Source organism: Sciurus carolinensis, chromosome 11, assembly GCF_902686445.1.
Source record: "Sciurus carolinensis chromosome 11, mSciCar1.2, whole genome shotgun sequence".
In the NCBI taxonomy this organism is placed as follows: Eukaryota; Metazoa; Chordata; class Mammalia; order Rodentia; family Sciuridae; genus Sciurus; species Sciurus carolinensis.
The window spans coordinates 29,805,028-29,811,556 of NC_062223.1; the positions used below are offsets into that span (position 1 = coordinate 29,805,028).

The 6,529-nt window shown below is 38.3% G+C and overlaps 2 pseudogenes; one reads left to right on the plus strand and one right to left on the minus strand.

The window, feature by feature from the left end:
* Positions 1-205: 205 nt before the first annotated feature.
* Positions 206-1,068, minus strand: LOC124958129 (leucine-rich repeat-containing protein 59-like; annotated as a pseudogene).
* The window catches only part of LOC124959389 (leucine-rich repeat-containing protein 59-like), an 11,219-nt pseudogene continuing 5,756 nt past the window's right edge, over positions 1,067-6,529 (plus strand).

Consider the following 6,529-nt stretch of genomic DNA (forward strand, 5'->3'; position numbering starts at 1 on the left):
CCCCATCTTCCATTTCTTTTCATTCCACCATGGAACCCTGAAAAAGGAACAACAAGAAGTCCTAGAAAGCAGAGGTCTCAAGTACCAACTGGCAGCCATTTGAAGATGGCAGGTAAGTCTGGTCCTAAAGGCTGTGTTCAGCAGAAGACAATTCCACAGGAATCTGAGCTCTAAGGCCTGGGGGCAGCAAGTGCTGTGGACAAGCTCACTGCTGGGAGTTGGTGTGCAGGACCCATTGGAGGATCTTGTGGCAGCACAGACCCTGCACAGCATTGTCATAGATGATGTTCACACTGGGGTGGAGGGGTTGCTGCAGCATTGCGGTTCCTCCACAGGCAATCAGTCCATCGACCACACACAGCAGTAAGAGTGGCAGTAGCAGCTTCAGCACAACCCAGGACCGAGTGTGAGTCCACAGTGACTTGCCATGATAGGAGCCAAACTTGGATTTGGTGACCTCATGTGCTTCCTTCTTGGGTTCCTTCTCCTGCTCCCACATGAAAGCTTTGAGAGCATCATACTCCTTTCCCTGATGCTCCTTCTCTGGTGCCTTTTCCTGCTTCTGCAGTTCAGACTCCTGAGCTTCCTTAGTTCTCTGTTTGGCTTCCTGCCTATCTCTCCTGATCCTCCTGTACAGCCTTCAGGTGCTGTGACACCTTGTTTACACACTGCTCACACTGCCTCTCATCCAACAGTCATTGGCCACTGTGGCCAGGACAGGGTCGAAGAGGATGTCATTCAGGTCCAGCCCTTTCAGGTTCTTGAGTTCTGCAACTCTGACAGGCAGGGTGACCAGCCTCTTGTTGAGCATATCCAGGTGTTGGAGGTGGACCAGATGGCCAGAGTCAGCCAGCAGCTGCAGCTTGTTCTCACTGTAGTCCAGCTTCAGCAGGTGTGTGAGGCCACTACTCATTTTATGGCAGGACAGATCCAGTACAGTGGCCTTTGGAAATGCAGCCTGCTATTGACCAGGACCTCATTCAGGTTCCTGAGGCTCAGGTCCAGTTCCTTGCCATCCAGCTTGTTGCAAAGTTTCCTGTCCTTGCTACAGGCATTGTCCTTGGTCATGGTGAAACTGACTGAACTGACCCCGGCTATGGGGGATTGTCCAGCAGGTGAGAGAGACTGAAAGCATGACACTCAGCAGATGTACATCCAACTGACCACCCCCTGAGACCTCTACCACAATTGCCTCGGGGAGACCACTGGGAGTCTCCAGTCAGAGGCACTCCCAGACCCAGGCCCGTTCTTACCAGTGCAGCCAATGAATCCCATTTATTTATTTATTTATTTATTTATTTATTTATTTATTTACTTTATTTATTCTATTAATTATACATGACAGCAGAATACATTTTGACTCATTGTACACAAATGGAGCACAACTTTTCATTTCTCTGATAGTACATAATGTAGAGATACACCATTTGTTCAATCATACATGTACATAGAGTAATAATGTCCATCTCAATCCAACATTTTCCCATTCCCATACTTTCTCCCCTTCCCCCTCTCCCCTCTGCCCAATCTAAAATTCCTCCATTCCCCACAAATCAGAGAAAACATTTGGCCTTTTTTTGTTGATGGCTTTGGTTTATCTTGCTTAGATGATACTCTCTAACTCCATCCATTTAATTCAAATGCCATAATTCTATTCTTCTTTAAGGTGGAGTAATATTCCATTGTGTAATCCACTCTTGAGGGTCTCACCTCTCAACACTGCTGCATTGTTTCTACCACATAATATTTGGGGGATACATTTAAACCATAGTACACACTATCAACCTCCCACACCATATTAGGTCCTTTTGTAGTTCATTAATCAACAATGATATCATTCAGAGTTTCTACTTTACATATGGTTCTCTTTTGACTTTTGGAATTGTACTTTATATAATTTTGGACAGAAATGTAATGATGTGTTCACCCTCATAGTATCATACAGAAGAGATGAACTGAATTAAAAATTCTGTCTGTTTCATGACAACTGAAATTTTTACTTTTTTCAACAGTTTTTGATTTTTCTGGAAAGTCATATGGTTGCAAACACACAAATTTTCATACTGGCTTGTTCATTTGGTATTAAATTTTGAGTTCCCTCTATATGTTTCCATGGCTTATCATTTCAATTTTTTTTAGTAAAATAAAAATATTTTATTGTGTAATTGTCCATCGTTTATTGTTCATCCACTATAGTGGTTAATTTAAATTGTCAACTGGATTAGATTAAGAGATGTCAATGATTAAGAGGTTTCTGGGTGTGTGAATGAAGGCCTGTCTAGGAATGACTGGAATGTGGCATAGTGAACTGAAGTGGAGACCCTTCCTAAGCATGGGCAGCATCACCCAATAGAATGATGGGTTGGAGGAATAAACATTGGAAGAACAGAGAAACATATGCAGATGCAAGCTCAACTCTTCTTGAAAGGGTTCTTGATTGCTGCTTAGATCATCTGACCATATAGGACACTTGCTTCTTCATTTTTCCAAAGTGGACTCTGCCACTGTTTCTCCAGGTAGTTTCCAGAATCCTTGATGTTGCACTAGGGTAGCACTGTTGATCCCTCCTGTTCTGGGGCTTCTGCCTCTTGGACTGCATAGCTACTGGATCTTCAAGATTTCCAGCCTACAGACAACCTTGGTGGACTATCTGGCTTCTGGTTGTGTAAGCCAATCTAATAAACCCCCATTTTATAATCATACATCCTGTTGGTTCTGTTCCTCTAGAGAATCCTGACTAATATAGAGCATCATTGCTGACTGTGTGTTAAGAGCATGTTAGTACATGAGAAACTTTTAAATTGGGCAATGATATTTTTCTCTTCGGAGATCTCCTCCTGCACTCTTTCACCAATACCACAAGTCTGGATTACATAGCTTTGTGTCAAGTCTTCATGTTGGGTAGTGTTCATTGTCCAATTTTGTTCTTCAAAATTTGTCCCTCCTGGGCATTGTGCTATCCCTCCTGTGTCTTTGCCTCAGAATGTAAACTTGGTAATTAGTTGTTAACATCTATCAAATCAAGTCATAAGTATTTGGATTGTAGAAGATATAGACCTGGGAAGACCTGATCTTGACAATGTTGAGTCTTCCTGTGCATGAGCAGGGGTAAGTTTTCATTTACTTCCTTTTTCATCAGAGCATTGCAGTTTCTTTCATGGAGGTCTTGTACATATTTTGTTAAAGCAATACTCAAGTATTTCATTTTGGGACATACTAGAGTAAGTGCTGCTATTTTTCTTACTTAAACTTTGGCTTGTGTATTGCTGGCATATAGGAAAATCATTGATATTTGCACATTACTTTTTTGTATTTCAACTTCACACTGATAATTTAATGGTTCCAGAGTATTGTAGAAGTATTTGTGATTTTCTGCATAGATGATGACAACTGTAAAGAAGGATCGCTTTATATCATCTGTTTCTTATAAACTTTCTATTTCTTATCTTACTATTGAGTACAATGTTGAAAAGTGGTGAGAGAGAATATCCTTCCCTTCTTCCTGATTGTTATGGTTTAGATATGAGGTGTCCTGCACAATCTCCTGTGTGAGATAGTGCAAGAATCTTTGGAGGTGAAATGATAAGCTCATGAGAGTCTTCATCTAATGAGTGGACAAATCCACTGATACTGATTAACTGGGCAAAAACTGTAGGTAGGTAGTTTGTGACAGGAAGAAATAGGTTTGGATACAGTAATACAAAAGCTGACTAAATGTGATCTTATCAGTAAAGCTTCTAGACTCTCACTATGAAGGATGATGTCAGTTTTTGATTGCTTTGAAAATACTCTTTTTTTTAAACTTAGGAAATTTATTCATAGTTTACACAATGTCCTTATAATGAAGGGGTGTCAAATTTTATTAAATACTTTTTTCTGCAAATGTCGATATAATCCTGTGATTTGTCTTCCTTATCCTATGGTGTCATGAAATACATTAATTGATTTTTGAATGATGAATCAGGTTTCTACATCTGAGATAATCTCACTTGGCCATGGTGTATAAACCTTGATCCACTTTGGTGGATTTGTTTTGCTAATTGCTGAGTATTTTTACTTAACTAACAGCAAGTCCTGTTTACTCTCATTTCAAAAGAGTTGTAAATGCAGTTCAGATTCCTTAGTAATATTTGTAATACCCTTGCATGACTTGGTTCTTACTCATGTCTTCACCTTCCATTTTTCCATCATCTCCATGTCTTATCCCCCTTCAGGTTCAATGACCCCCATCTTGAAATTGCCCAGCTATGTCCCACAGTGGATCTTAACATATGTGACAGGAACAAATGACTTCTCATCCTTGGACTTCAGCTTAAATCTCACCTTTAAAAAGGCCTTATTTAATTGCCTTAATCAAAAAGAGTCTTACTTTTATATTTTTCTGTCACAATAACCTGTTGTTGTCCAGAGATTACAGCTCTGTTCCTGAGGCTGGCTTTGAAGTTATGATCTTCCTACCTCAGCCTCTGGAGCCATTGAGGTTACAGGCTTACACCACTGCAGCTGGCACTACTATTTAGTTTTTTAGAAAAACATGGAATAAAGAGAATAAATACATAAATAACTAGTTGCTACAGCTGCATAAACCTTTAAAAATATATTTGATCTTATACTCATAAGGATAAAATTGAAGATTAAATAAACAGAAAATGAAATTGCTCTTACCTATTAAAGGAATAAGAGATAAACTCATCTTCATTGGAACAAGTTAATAGTGCTGATATTTTATTCTTGATTATTTGTTCCATAACATTTATGAAAGAATTTTTCCTTGTTACATCTTGTGACTCTACTTATGAGTTTGATGGATTGGGTCTTGACACATAGATAATCCTTGAAATGTATATGGAGAGTCCCAGGGAGTGTAATTAAATATGAATTGGCTGGAAACATTCCAGTTGCAGGGCTCCATGATTAACATGTGTTCATGGTATAAAATCTTTAGTGATTTTTTTCCCTGTCAGGGAAAAGTTCTCCTCTGTTAGTAATAGTTACGATGTTTTTAAAAGGTGGTGTATTATTCTTAAAGAAGTATTTGAAAAGGCACAGGAGTATCTATCTATATTCCAAACACAAGTGTTTACCTTACCAGGACAAGAGGAGACAGGTTAAAAAGTTGAATGGCATTCATTAAAGTTACCAAAATAGACCTCAAAATTTCCTTTTTAAAAAATGCTAGGTGTGCTATTCCTTGTTAAAGTTATTTATTTGTATTTTTAGTTCATTGTTTTAACATGGGAAATTATAATTTTTTCTTTTTACCATGAAATTTCTTTGAATACCACTACCATCACTAATTATTTTTTTCAGGATTCAGTAGACTCCAGAGAAAATGGACAAATATGGTTGTGTGATTTTAAATTTATTTTCCAAGAACAGCACAGCTTTTTTCTTCTGTGTGCACACTGGATGGTAGAGAGATTACTCACTATTTGTGAATGAGATCAAAGTTCCTCCTTCAACTGCAGACAAGCTTCAAAGGTAGGATTTTATAGTCAGTAGCCAAGATCAATTTTGAAATTTTGTAACTGTTTTATAACACAGGATATTATGTCACTTGAGTATGTAAGAAAATATTGATAAATTTCCACAGGCAGAAAGTGACTGTTCAGATTGTATAAGAGAGTCATCACAAATATATTCCACAAATTAAAAAATTAAATCAGGGACCATCTACATCCTCAACACTGTTGCTTCCATCTGGAGAAGTAGATGGTCAAGGTGAAAAATTGATTCCTCAATTAGCATGGAGAGTTCTCTTTTCTGATGACTTCAGCCTAGGTTAGACCCTGAGCCATACTGTGCTAGTGGACACACTGATGCCTGGAAGTTCACCTCCTGTGAACTGTGTAGCACAATATAGTGCTCTATGAACACTTTTGGTTTACTAAATGGAAGAATTGAACTACCACACACTTTGTACAATAGTCACCAAAACTTGCACATCTGTGTTGTCTGTCTGGTCTCTGAAATTAGCATCTGCAAAGAGTCGATACTAGATGTGGCAGGGGGGTCCTGCTGTCCACAGGGGTGTAAGGGGATGAAATGAGAATGATCACATTTGCAAGATGTTATAAATAGAGAGTCAAGAGGACAGAATAAGCATATACATAAACAACATAAGAGAAATAAAGGAAGGTAGAACGCTGGTAGAATTTGACCTGAATGATAAGACAGGAGGAAGTACCCTTTATTTAGACAAAACCTGGGAATGAAGAGATTTATTGTGAAAAATAAAATATTTACTTTTGTAAATACTAAAAGAATATCTACATGAAGATATCAGTGAAATAGTTGTAGATGCCAGGGTGAAAAGTAGGGGTGAGATGATGTTGAAGATATGTAATTCAGAGTACTTGAGTTATTTATAGGTTAGGATAGCATGGAATGTTCAGACAAAGTCTCTAGAAAGAGGTTTCAGTTTTTTTGGTAAAATGAGACTGTGGTATCTACTAGTTTGTCAAGTTATCACCTGAAACTATTATCGTTTGATTGTGCCCAACCCATATAATTTATTTTTTAAATCTTT